This window comes from Bos mutus, chromosome 10 (genome assembly GCF_027580195.1).
Source record: "Bos mutus isolate GX-2022 chromosome 10, NWIPB_WYAK_1.1, whole genome shotgun sequence".
Classification (NCBI taxonomy): Eukaryota; Metazoa; Chordata; class Mammalia; order Artiodactyla; family Bovidae; genus Bos; species Bos mutus.
Genome location: NC_091626.1, coordinates 5,165,448 through 5,179,020, shown reverse-complemented (window position 1 = coordinate 5,179,020; position 13,573 = coordinate 5,165,448).

Genomic DNA, 13,573 nt, shown 5'->3' with positions numbered 1-13,573 from the left:
TGTAGAGAAGAATCCACCTGGTGTCACTGAGAGGTCATCCCCAGGATGTGGAAAGAACAAGGAATGTGAAGGTTTCTAGGAACAGAGCTGGAAGTGGACGTTACCGCTGGGAATCGAGAGGCAAGATGGCTGGGACCATCCAGGTTGTAGCCATTGTTCCTGAGCCAACCCAGCTGTCACTGAGGACCCCGCTGCCCCTGGAGCTTCTGGCGCAGAAGGAGCACTCGAGACAATCCACAGAGGGCTTGTTGAACCCTTGGGGAGCCCGTGATATGCCCAGTCTTCAAGAGAAGGAACGAGGCTCAGAGAAGAGGCCTGATTCGTCTAACGTCACGTGGGAGCCAAACTGCCACCTCAGTCCAGGCCTGTCAAACCCGAATGTCTGCCACTGTGCTTCCCAGCTTTTCCATCAACAGGCATAATGAGAACTAGCTTTGGTATAGTAAATCACAATCTTCAGCATGTTTTTTTTCCTGCATACATTACTCCTTGTAATACCCCCAAGAGGTTCCTGTGAGCATCGTCTCCATTAAAAAGATGGGGAAACTGTCTTGAAGAGGTGAAATCACTTACCACAAGCCAAACATGGTAAATTCAAAGGACTGTAAAAGATGTACTCACGTTCCCACATAAACCCCCACAAACAAGGTTTGTAGAGTATACAAATTCAAATAAGCTCCGAGCCAAGGTGAAAGGCAGGCCCACAGGTCATTTGCAGATGGGATTCCGTATTAGAGTAACGCGAGCAGTGATTCTCAAAGGATGGTGCCCGGGCCAGCAGTGTCAGCGTCTCCAGACCTGCGTGTTCTCGGGCCCTTTCTGTTGTGCTGAGTCAGACACTAAGGGGACTGCCAATGAGCCCTCTCAGTGCCATGACACAGCCCTCTCAAACTTGAGCACCATCAGGCGGATGTTGGGATGGATGCTAGAGTTGGGCTCAGCTCCATTCTAGGAACCGAGGAAGCATAAAGTGCTCTGACCCTGTTTCCTAATCTGTAAAGTGAAGTTAATACTGCTTCCCTCGTTGACGGATTGGGAGGATTCAATGAGAATTAACTAACCGACAGCCCTGGGACCTCTCTGGTTAAGACTGTGCTTCCAATGCAGGGGTGTGGGTTTGATCCCTAGCCAGGGGACTAAGATCCCACACGCCTTGCAGCACAGACAGGAGATCAAAAATAAAATCAATGGACAGCACTTAGCCTGGTGTCTGGCACAGAGCATACTCAGCACATTGTAGCTGAATTTATATGATCCCCAGGGCCGGGAGTCTGACAGCGCTGTTGGTGATCCTCAGGACCGCTGGTGGGTGTCCAAATTTTCCTCTAAGATAGCTTGGCAGTATTTATCAAAGCTTATAAAAACACACACCCTCCTTAAAGCAATTTCACTTCTAAAAATTAATCCCCCAGGTGAATACACTCAGATTCACAGGAGGCCTGGCTACTCCTGGGAGCCTTATGAATGCAATGGTCGAGGAAGGTGAAGGAAAGGGGAGGTTGGAGAATGTTTTCAGAAACTGCCAGGAAGAAAAAAAAAGTGTATGTCATTATCAGGTAATCCAAAGTATAAGAGTAAATTTTCCCTGGGGAAAAATTCTTTTAATTTCTGAATTGGATTTTTGCAAGAGAAATAATAATTGATTATCACAAATATAAAGTAATTTGGAAAGAAATGCTCTCTCTGGATAGTGCGATTTTAAGTAATGTAAAATTTTTCTCCTTTATGCCTTTCTAGTTTTCCATTTTTTCTTCTGCTTCTGAACTCAGAACATGTTCAATACTTTCAAAAACAAGAACGACAACTATAGATTATAGACCCAGTTTTGTAATAAAAAATGCATTGATACGTACAGAAAGATATATACCACAATGGTTAAAAGTTGGTGTCTATGGATTTACAGGGAAACTTTATTTTCTTTACAATTTTCTGTTTCTCCGATTTTCTGGAATGCTCCTACATTGGTTCTATTGATAAAATCAGAAAGTTCGGGCCGTCAGTGGCCTCAGCTCAGACTCGGAAGAGGGTGCCTCTCAGCTCCCAAGCCCTGGGATTACCGAGCCAGTCATCGACCCTCCCCTGGATTCCAGCTCCCGGCTAGAAATAAAGGAAACAGAATCTGCCTTCTGAGACCAACCTGGACCTGTGGTTTCAGCGCTCCAGACCAGAGAGAGCCGCAGCGCCTAGAGACGCCGCCAGGGGGCAGCATAGCCTGCAAGATCGCGCGGTTGGAACCCGCCGATCCCCAGAACGGCCGGCAGAGGACGCAAGGCCACAAACTGCGGCCTGGGAACGTGCATCTCTGGATTTCGGAGGCTAGGTCGGGAGGATGATGCAGGAAGCTTCGAGAAGGACGTGCTGCCTCGGAAGCTGGGAAAATGCGGAGACAAGCAGGAATGGAGTCATCCCCTGGGGTTTATTGTGCCCAGCGCCTGATTCCCAACGGGAGGAGTCAGAGCTGAGCCCAGAACCACTGGGGGCTGGAGTCTGTCCCGGCCCTCGGGCCATCGCACCTGGCCCTGGACGAGGAGCCCTGAAGCCAGCTTGGAGAGGGGAGCTGGGACGCGGGAGGGCTCTAAGGAATGGTATCTCGCTGATACTGGGAAGAGGAGTACAGATTTTTCACTGGGCGGAGAAAAGGGGCGGGGAGAAGACGCCAGCTTCTCCTACAGGAAAGGCTTCTCCTTACCATGAAAAGACCTGGAAGCCCGGGAAAGTGTGGCTGAGTGGTGTGTGCAAGGGAGGGGAATTTGGGGGAAATGCCGCCAGTATCTCAGGATTATGAGGGCCCTTCAGTACCCAGTGACGGAGTGCCGGCTTCATCCTGAGAGCAGGCAGTCCCTCTGCAAGTGTTTGTCCAGGGGAGGAGCAGCAGCCACACCCTCACTCGGCCACTTACTGCTTTTGTCTGTGTGGCATCAGCCAGATCCCCTCTCTGAGCCTCAGTGCTCTCATCTGTAAAATGGAGACAATAAAACCTACATCACGGTCTTGCTGTGAAGCTTAAAATGGATAAATGGAGAGCCTGAAGTCATGACTTTCCTTCCCCTGCCCTTTCATCTCTCTGCAGTAAAGCAAATAGAAAAGGCAGACCAGCAAGCCCTAATTTACAGTGTCACAGTGGCAGCTCGGCGAGCATGACTAGGCCAGGGGAGTCGTCCCAGCTAGTTTCTAGGGACGAGGAAATCATTTCATCCTGTGTGATTGCAATCAAGAACAAGTTCTTTCGTCTTATTCCCGTTTATAATGAAAATGTATTTTAATCATGTGCAGTCTCCAAGAAAGATGGTAGCAGGAGAGAACAGTGCTTTTGATAAGAAAAAGCTAAAAATAGAGATGAAGATGTCGATTCTATTGAAATTCCAAAGGATGCCAAACTCTGAATAATGATTTCGGTCCAGAAGGTAGGAGGGGGCGCTGCTGGGAACCCTTTCCCCGCCGTGGAACCACTTCAGGTGCAGCAAGAGAAGGGCTGTGCAGCTTTCTGGCTGGGCGGCGTGGGTGCAGATGGCTGAAATGAGAAAGAAAGAAAAAGTTTTCTTCCAACAGCCTTCTCACCAGCAGGGTGACTCACATCTGTAAATCCAGTGATGATGACCTGAGGAGGAGGAAGAGGGTGCTGTTACTGAAAAAGAAGCTGAAACGGAATTTTGCTTCAGCTTCCCGGAGCTCCTCTGCAAGACAAAATCTGGACAACGGGGAAAACAAAACAAAGAAACCCCAGGCTAAGTAGAGCCTGACAATAAAAATGGAGGGAGGAAGAGGGTAAGTCTGGACAGAAAGCTGCCTGGACCAGCTGTGGGCAGTAGCTTTCAAGTCTGAGAGTTGAAAGCTGGGCGGGGTGGGGGTTGGGAGCGGGTTTGCGGGGAGAGGGTGCCAAGGGACAGCACATGCGGAGCTCCCATCCTTGAAACTACACATTGAGAGCACACCCCAGTCTGGGGGGAGGACAGGGTCTCTCCCCTTTCCTTCACTGCAGCATCATCTGAAGAGCCTCTCACAAGTCCCACTGCTTAGGCCCATCCAAGCCGATCACATCCCAACATTCAGAGGTGGCCTGGGAATCGGCATTTTAGGCTTCCCAGGCCTTGGGTTCTGAGTGCGGCGGGGACTGAGAACGGTTGTTCTCAGGATTGAGGAGTACACGGAAGTGTTTCCATGGCTTTGGAGGTGCGGGAGTTGGGGGGATGGGGGCGAGGGGACGGGGACGAGGTTGATGCCCAGCAGTGACTTGGGGTTCAGCAGGGAGCTAGGCGTGAGGGCGTGCCATCATTTAAATGCACTCGACCCCCCAGGAGCCGCTGTGACAGACAGGGGGGCTCACAGTCGCTGAGCAGTCGTTTTCCCTATCACCACCTCGTTCACTCTCACAGCACCCTGTCAGTGAACTGTGACTCTAGTGGCCACCACGTCACCGGTGAAACGGCAGCCTTTCAGGCCCTTGCCAGGGACCAGGGACCGGCAGGGCGAAGGGAGGCAGGGCGCTCCCGGCCCCAGACCCGCCGCTCAGCCCGCCGGCCTTCGCGGCGAGGGAACGAGCCCGCCTTCTGACCCGGGGTACGAGGGGACCCGGACCGTCGCTGGACGCCCACAGCAGACGTCCGCAGGAGCGCAGCAGCGCGGGAGTTCTGGAGAACGTGGGTCTGCAGAGCTTGCAGCGTGAGTGGAGTGATGAGGCTCCTGGAGCCCCGCAGGGAGCTCTATTCCGGGCACGCAGCTGCCTCCTCCAGCCTTTCCCACCCGCATCCCCGCTCCGGCAGGTTCCCCCGGCACGCCTCCTCCTTCAGCCGTCTTTTCTGCCTCAACCTCTCTGACCTCAGAAGCTCTTTCTTTTCACTACCAAAATAGTACATGTTCATAAGGACAAACTAAGATGACACAGAAGTGTGTACAGTGATCGCTTCCTTCTTTCTAATCCCAGCCCCAGCCCTGCCTTCTTCGGGGGTTGGGGTAACTGCCTTGTATTGATCTGTACTCATCCGGGGCTTCCCTGACGTTAGTTGGTGAACAATCAGCCTGCAATGCAGGAGACTGCAGTTAGGTTCCTGGGTGGGGAAGATCCGCGGAAGAAGGGATAGGCTCCCACTCCAGTATTCTTGGGCTTCCCTTGTATGGCTCAGCTGGTAAAGAATCTGCTGGAATATTGCAGCAGATCCCCTGGAGAAGGGAAAGGCTACCCATTCCAGTATTCTGGCCTAGAGAATTCCATGGACTGTATTCCATGGGACTAGAATTCCATGGGGTCGCAAAGAGCTGGACACCACTGATTGACCTTCACTTTCATCTGGACTTTACATAGTATGCCATTGACTGTAATTGTGTTCAGGCTCCCCAGTTGGCACTAGTGTGGAATCTGCCTGCCAATGCAGGAGACTTAAGAGATGCACATTCTATCCCTGGGTTGGAAAGATCCCCTGGAGGTGGGCATAGCAACCCACTCCAATGTTCTTGCCTGGAGAACCCTATGGACAGAGGAGTTTGATGGGCTGTGGGCCATAAGGTTGCAAAGACTGAAACACAAATGAAGCGACTTAGCACATAAGTATATTTTGTTTGACTTTGTACAAATGAAATACACATATTCCCCTACAACTTCGTTTTTCCCCTTAAAATTTTCTTATTTTTTAGGTAATATTTATAGCCCTTCCTCATTCTTGCTAAGAGCCTCATAGAAGTCTGAAGCAGTAATTCCTATAATTTATTAATCATTCCTCTGTTGATAGACATTTCTGTTATTTCCACATTTTTGCTACTACTGAAAAAATAAAAACTTCTGTCCTGAATACGCTTGTGCAAAGATTTATATTGTTATGCCGTTGTTTCTCTGATAGAGGTTCCTATAAGTGAGATGAGTTAGGTCCTAGGAGCATTTAAATTTTTGGTGGTGATGATCAAAGCCAGCTGTATTTAGCGTTTATTTTGATGTGCATGATAAGCACAGTTTATTCATTATCCCATTTTAGCCTCTTATCAACTCTATAAGATAAATTCTATTATTAGCCTCATTTTTCACACAATAAATTGAGACCTAGAACGGCTGACCCCCTTGCCCCAAATCCCACAAAGATCATATGGATTGTCCTCCAAAAGGGTATTTCACTCTAGCAGTAAAGGCCCACACCTTCCCCAACACAGAATATAATTGTCTATTTAAGAACTAAAAATCTAAAGGTAACTTTTAAAAAACTTTATTTTGTTCCTATCCCTGCCTCCTCCCCCTTTGACCTTTCATGGGCCTGATGCCTGTCGGTCCCTTTGCTCTGCTACTGTCTACACAGCCCTTAGGCGCCGATGCTCTGGGTACACTGCTGTTCAGTCCCCACATCAAACCTATGCGATACGAACCGATCATCCTCCTTTCATAGATGAGGAAACTGAGGAGCAGAAAGGTCATGTGACTCCCCTGGGGGTCAAGGTCAATGGGAGCAGGAGCGAGGCTTGGACTCGGAGACAGTGTCTGCACCCCTCCCACAGACACGGTGCAGAGCAGCTTGCCATCGTTTGCACTGCTCCGTCCTCTCTCCTGAACACTTCCAGGCTCTCATTACCTCCCGAGTTTTAAAAACACACTTTCCATCTTGGAATCTGTCCAGTTGGGAAATGATGCTTCCTGGTAATCTGGTCCTAAATTCCTTAGCAAAAGCTGCAGTGAAAGGCTTGTCCTTGGTGAAGTCGCACCAGAAGTCCCATCTTGGAGATGTGAACCAGATGGTGGAAAGGAGAGAGCCCCATGTGCACAGAGCCAGGGGACTGCCTAGGTCTCTCCAAGATCTGCAGCCACAAAGACCAGAGACCTCAGTTCTGGAGATGCTACAGTTTAGAGAAAGAGCCAGGTTGGCTGACCCCTTGCATCAGAAATGCACCTCCAACCTACACTGTTGGTGGCAATGTAAATTGGTACAGCCAATGTGAAAAACAGCATGGAGGTTTCTCAAAAAACTAAAAATAGAGTTATCATATGATCCAGCACTTTCACTCCTAGGCCTATATCAGGGAAAAAAAAAAAAAAAAAGAACTCTAATTTGAATAGATACATGCTTCCCAATGTTCATGGCAGCATTATTTACAGTTGCCAAGATATGGAAGCAGCTGTCCATCAACAGATGAATGGATAAAGATGTGGTGTACATACTGCTGCTGCTAAGTCGCTTCAGTTGTGTCCGACTCTGTGCAACCCCACAGACGGCAGCCCACCAGGCTCCTCCGTCCCTGGGATTCTCCAGGCAAGAACACTGGAGTGGGTTGCCATTTCCTTCTCCAATGCATGAAAGTGAGAAGTCAAAGTGAAGTCGCGCAGTCGTGTCCAACTCTTCACGACCCCATGGACTGCAGCCTACCAGGCTCCTCTGTCCATGGGATTTTTCAGGCAAGAGTACTGGAGTGGGGTGCCATTGCCTTCTCCTCAGCCATAAAACAGAATGAAATTTTGCCATTTGCAACAACATGGATGGATTTGGAGGGTATTATGCTAAGTGAATAAGACAGAGAAAGGCAAATACTGTAAGATCTCACTTATATATGGAATCTAAAAAATACAACTAGTGAATATAAAAAAATGAAGAAGACTAGAACGAAAAAGAGAGAGAAAGAGAAGGAAGGAAAGAAAGAATGACGTGGGTGGTTCAAAGCATGGTGGCTGCCCCACCGTAGACAGGACACTTTACCCGCCCCTCTTGTTCTAGGAGGCCCACCAGCAGTCAAGCAGACAGAGGATGGCTGAGAGAACTCACTCCTTTATGACTCTAAAAGTAGTGAAGTGAAAGTGTTAGTTTTCAGTCGTGTCCGACTCCGTAGCCCACCAGGCTCCTCTGTCCATGGGATTCTCCAGGCAAGAACACTGGAGTGGGTAGCCATACCCTTCTCCAGGGGATGTTCCCCACCCAGGGACTAAACCTGGGTCTCCTGCATTGCAGGCAGATTCTTTACCACCTGAGCCACCAGAGAAGCCCCTCTTTATGCCTCTAGTAATAATGAAAACACTGATGGCCTTTCCACGGGGCGTGACTAAGCTCTTCTCTGGCTCAGACCCCCACTTTCATCAATCTCTCATGACCCATAGATCTCTAGAGCCTAGCTATTCTCCCCCCACCTTCAGCCCCACCCCTGCAGAGGGGGTCTTTGAAATCCCTGCTGAATGAGGCTCTTCACATCAAATCAGTGAAACAGACCCAGAACAGAATCAGTCAGGGCAGACGCCCTGGGGCATCCAGAGTCCCAGGGACTCTGCCCTGGACGATGTCTCAGTTGCTGTGTGCCTCTTTGAGCTCTGGCTTTCTTGTTTGTACAATGAGGCAGTAATAGGAGCTGCCTGATGGGGTTTGTACAAGGAGCTCCTGTGGCGATGCTCTGGGAGGAGGCAGCAACACAGCCTCGGGCAGACACACCAGTACCTAAGTGGTAGGTCCTGTCTCAGTCCGCTGGGGCTGCTCTAACAGAAATATTGCAGACCAACCGGGTGCCTTATAAATGATGGAAATTCAGTTCTCAGACTTCTGGAGGCTGGAGAGTGGAAATCACGGCCCTGGTGATTCCGTATCTAGTGGGGACCCGCTTCCTCACTGAGGGCCATCTCCTCACTATAACCTCACAACCTCCCAGGTTGAAAGGGAGGGCTGGCTCTCTCTTTGGTAAGGGACCTTATCCCAACGCTGAGGGTTCTGCTCACATGGCCTAATCACCCCACACAAGCCCCACCTCCCTAACAGCATCATGTTGGGGATTGGTTTCAAATGTGAGTTTCAGGGGTTGGGGACACAAATGTTCCACCTGCAGCCATTAGCATTCCATCCGAGGTGCCTGGTCCTCAGAGAGTAGGACTTGAGATCCTATGCTTTTAACGAGGTGATACCAGGGAACAGGATGGGGGACAGCGGGGAGTGGCGGGAGCAAGCCAGCGGGCTGTGGTTTGAGCAGGCTCCTGTGTAGGCACCTGGGGGCTCAGGCCACTGAGGAAGTGTGGAATCACATCCGTGCCATCACCCCGCACAACGGGAGGGAGGTGGGGGCGGACTCTGAGCCCCAAGATGTAAGCGTTGCCTTGAGAGGTGTGGTGGTTGCCAGCCCCACTGAACGTCTGGGCACAGCTGGGTAAAGAGACAAGGGCAGAGAAGAGGGATGCAGAAGATGGAGAAGGGTGGTGCTCAGCTTCAGGCCCACCCTGGAGGCTCAGGAGCATTGCTTACCTCAGGGCTCCACTTTCCATTATCACCAGAAATAACAAGTACGCGTAAAGAGGTATTTTTCTGTTCACTACCCACTTAAATGTAACAGAGTGCTTTGACCACCTCAGCACGCATGCACATGACCAACTTGATCTAATTTTTATTCTTCTCTGTGAAGCTTGATGGCTTCCCAGGTGGCGCTCATGGTAAAGAACCCGCCTACCAATGCAGGAGGTGAAGGCTTAGTCCCTGAGTCAGGAAGATCCACTGGAGGAGGGCATAGCAACTGACTTCAGTGTTCTCGCCTGAGAAGTCCAGCAACAGAGAAGCCTGGAGGGCTATGGGCCATAGGGTCACAATGAGTCACACACGACTGAAGCGACTTAGCACGTATGCACATGACGCTTGGATTTCAGTAAATACTCAAACAGTCTCCCTGGTTCGGGAAAAGGTAAGAAGGGAAATGGCCACTTATGGAGGGGTTCTGTGTGCCAGCAGCCATGCTAAGCACCCCATCCTCATACAGCTCAAGCCCTTGGGAATTCATCACACTGTTTTGTAGGGAACAAAACAGGCCTGGAGAGGTAATGCATCTTGTCCCAGATCACACAGCCGGAAAGAGATCCAAATACATTAAATTTAAAATCCCGGCATCAGTCATCCCAACTACCGCTGGAATGGGATGAAAAGGGCTCTACTCTTTGAAGGAGTCCAGATATCTGGTGAGTGGGGAGGACAGAGCAAAGTACTCAAAGTCAGAAGCCTAAAGGGCTGAGTTAATGACCTTAAATCACTTCCCACAGGTCCTCCTCCTGAAGGGTTTCTCTTCTGCTCTTAGGAAAGCCAGCTGATAAACTGAACGCTGAGATGGAGAATGGTCCTGCATTCCAGTTGACTGGGCATCATTGATAACAGCACTCTCTTCTGTTCTCAGTCATCTTGGTTTGGACACTGAGCTGTCTCCCTCTACAAAACTGTGGCTCAGATGGTAAAGAATCTGCCTGCAATGTGGGAGACCATGTTCCATCTCTGGGTTGGGAAGATCACTTGAAGGGAATGGCTACCTACCCGAGTATCCTTGCCTGAAGAATCCCATGGACAGAGGAGCCTGGTGGGCTACAGTCCATGGGGTCGTAAAGAGTTGGATACAACTGAAGTGACTCAGCACACACACACACACAAATGATATTAAGTTTAAAGAGCTTACCATGGTTTAGTTTACTTAATGCTCCCCACAATCTTGAGAGTTGGACTATAAAGAAAGCTGAGCACTGAAGAATTGATGTTTATGAACTGTGGTGTTGGAGAAGACTCTTGAGAGTCCCTTGGACTGCAACCAATCCATCCTAAAGGAAAAGAGTCCTGAGTATTCATTGGAAGGACTGATGCTGAAACTGAAACTCTAGTACTTTGGCCACCTGATAGGAAGAACTGACTCACTGAGAAAAACCCTGATGCTGGGAAAGATTGAAGGCGGAAGGAGAAGGGGACAACAGAGGATGAGATGGTTGGATGGCATCACTGGCTCAATGGACATGAGTTGGTGATGGACAGGGAGGCCTGGCACGCTTCAGTCCATGGGGTCACAAAGAGTTGGACACGACTGAGCGACTGAACTGAACTGAACTGAACGATCTTGAGAGGGAGCTGTTTCTGGCTCCACTTACTGAATGAATTTAAGGAGAGACCCAGAGAGGCAAGATAATTTGCATGAGGCCACACAACAAGCCCCCAGTATGGCTGAGACTGGATCCCAGATGCCCAACCCCAAAACCCATGTCCTTTTTGCCTTGCCATCCTGCATTGCTCTTAGATTGGAATCCATCCATCCATGCATTCATTCTTTTTCTTATGAGCACATGAAGCCACTCCTCATGTTTGACTCTGCTTCCCAGAAGCTTAGAGTCCAGGGCACAAAACCCAGTCTTGCACCTCACCCCAAAGCCCATGCGATTCTGTGCACGGCACATGGTGTCAACTCTGTGAACCTGCCTGTGGGTTTCAATCCTGGTTTGGGGGCTAACAAGCTGAGTGACTTCACCTGGGAGAGTCTATCTGCAGAATTAGATAATCCAAGCAAGTGCCTACCTCATACAGCTGTTGAGAGGATGAAAGGAGGTAATGGTCAGAGAGCGAGCTTGGCACTGTACCGGGCACACAGAAAGTGCTCAGAAAAAAACATGAACCATTCTTTTCTCTATCAGGTAGGAAACACCACCCAGATCTGAACCTGGATGATAGAGTCTCTAGGAAGCCAGAAAATTGGGGGGTTTTTTTGGTTTTAGCGTGTGGCTGGGAACAGTGATTCAAAAATTTATTTTCCCCTGGGGAATATGGACCACTTTCCAAAGAAAACAAGAGGGACTGTGGAGAGGAGAGTTATTTGGCTTCTGAGGGAATGGGACTTGAGAAATGTGGGTCCTTTATTTCTGCATCTGTGCTCAATTTATCCTAAGAGAGTCTCCATTTAATCACACAGGGAAGACGGAATCCAAGGGGGAGGGTATTTGCATAATAAAAGAGGTGATTGAATTTAAACGTGTGCAGTCTCTACCTTTCAGAGGCTGCAGTCCTTTTGTTCTCTGTTCTAATCGTTTCTGGCAGTTTTTTCAAAGGCTAAAGCATGTGGCAGGGGGAGATATCAATTCAGAAGGAAAGAAAATATGGTCATAAAAGGGGTTAATTTGAATCGTGGGTAGAAAGCCTTTTTTTCTTTCTCTCTCTTTTTTTCCCTGCGAGGGGCCCTGACCCAGAAGGGGAGAGAGTGACTGCCGGCAGAAGGAAAAGCAACTGATTTCCTGGTTTCTTTTTCCTTTCCTTCTTCCCCACCCTACCCAGCAAGGGTGGGGATGGAGGAGGGGTATTTCTTCAAAGTGGAATTTTAAAACATTTTGAACGCACATCTGTTTTGTTTTAAAAAAAAAAAAAAAGAAGTAAAACTATTCCATAAACACAAACAAAACACTGAAAAATGTACTTGAGTTTCACTTTTAGGACCAGCTGGAGAGACTGAAAGGCACTACTTAAGGACAGACCATATCCTTAATCTTCTCAAAGTCTTTTGATGTGTTTATATTATTCCCATTTCACAGATGAGGAAATTGAGGTTTAGACAGTTCAAGAAAGTCTAAGTAAAGTGCTTGAGGAAGGGATTGGCTCTCATTCTTTTTTCTGCAATGAAAGCAATATCGGTTCTGTTCAGTCGCTCAGTCATGTCTGACTCTTTGCGACCCCATGGATTGCAGCACGCCAGGCTTCCCTGTCCATCACCAACTCCCGGAACCTACTCAAACTCATGTCCATCGCTTTGGTAATGCCATCCAATCAACTCATCCTCTGTTGGCAATACAGAGAAAGACAGAAACAGATACCTCCCTCCCACTCCACACCCCCAAAATAACACACGAACAAAGAGAGGAATAACTTCTTGTCGTGGTCCATGTTCCTGTTGGAAAAGAATTTCCAGGCATGAGAATGAATGAGAGGAGAATAAGGTTTCTTAGAGTGGGAGACACTGTTAGTGGGCTGGCTGAAAGGAGACCTGACCCTTTTGCAGGCAGTAACAATGGCACCCCACTCCAGCACTCTCGCCTGGAGAACCCCATGGACGGCGGAGCCTGGTGGGCTGCAGCCCATGGGGTCTTGAAGAGTCGGACACCGCTGAGCGACTTCACTTTCACTTCTCACTTACATGCATTGGAGAAGGAAATGGCAACCCACTCCAGTGTTCTTGCCTGGAGAATCCCAGGGACAGGGGAGCCTGGTGGGCTGCCATCTATGGGGTCGCACAGAGTCGGACACGACTGAAGCAACTTAGCAGCAGCAGCAGCAGCAGCAGCAGCCAATTTTCATAGCCTCAAGAGAGAGAAAATTCCTACTGAAGTGGTGGCATTAGGTGATTGGTTAGGATGCTATATTATTGCTGTTGTTCAGTCACTCAGTTGTCTCCTACTCTGTAACCCCAGGGACTGCAGCACAGCAGGCTTCCCCCTCCTTCACCATCTTCCTGAGTTTGTTCAAACTCATGTCCCTTGAGTTGATGATGTCATCCAACCATCTCACCCTCTGTCGCCCCCTTCTCTCTCCTTCAACCTTTCCCAGCATCAGGGTCTTTTCCAATGAGTCAGCTCTTCAAATCAGGGGGCTCAAAGTATTGGAGTTTCAACTTCAGCATCAGTCCTTCCAGTTCAGGGTTGATTTTCTTTAGGATTTCCTTTCCTTGCTGTTAAAGGTATTTTCAAGTGTCTTCTCCAACACCACAATTCAAAAGCATCAGTTCTTTGGTGCTCAGTCTTCTTTATGGTCCAACTCTCATATCCATACATGGCTACTGGAAGAACCATAGCCTTGACTAGATGGACCTTTTCCAGCAAAGTGATTAAAAAGTGGTGCTTTTTAATACACTGTCTAGG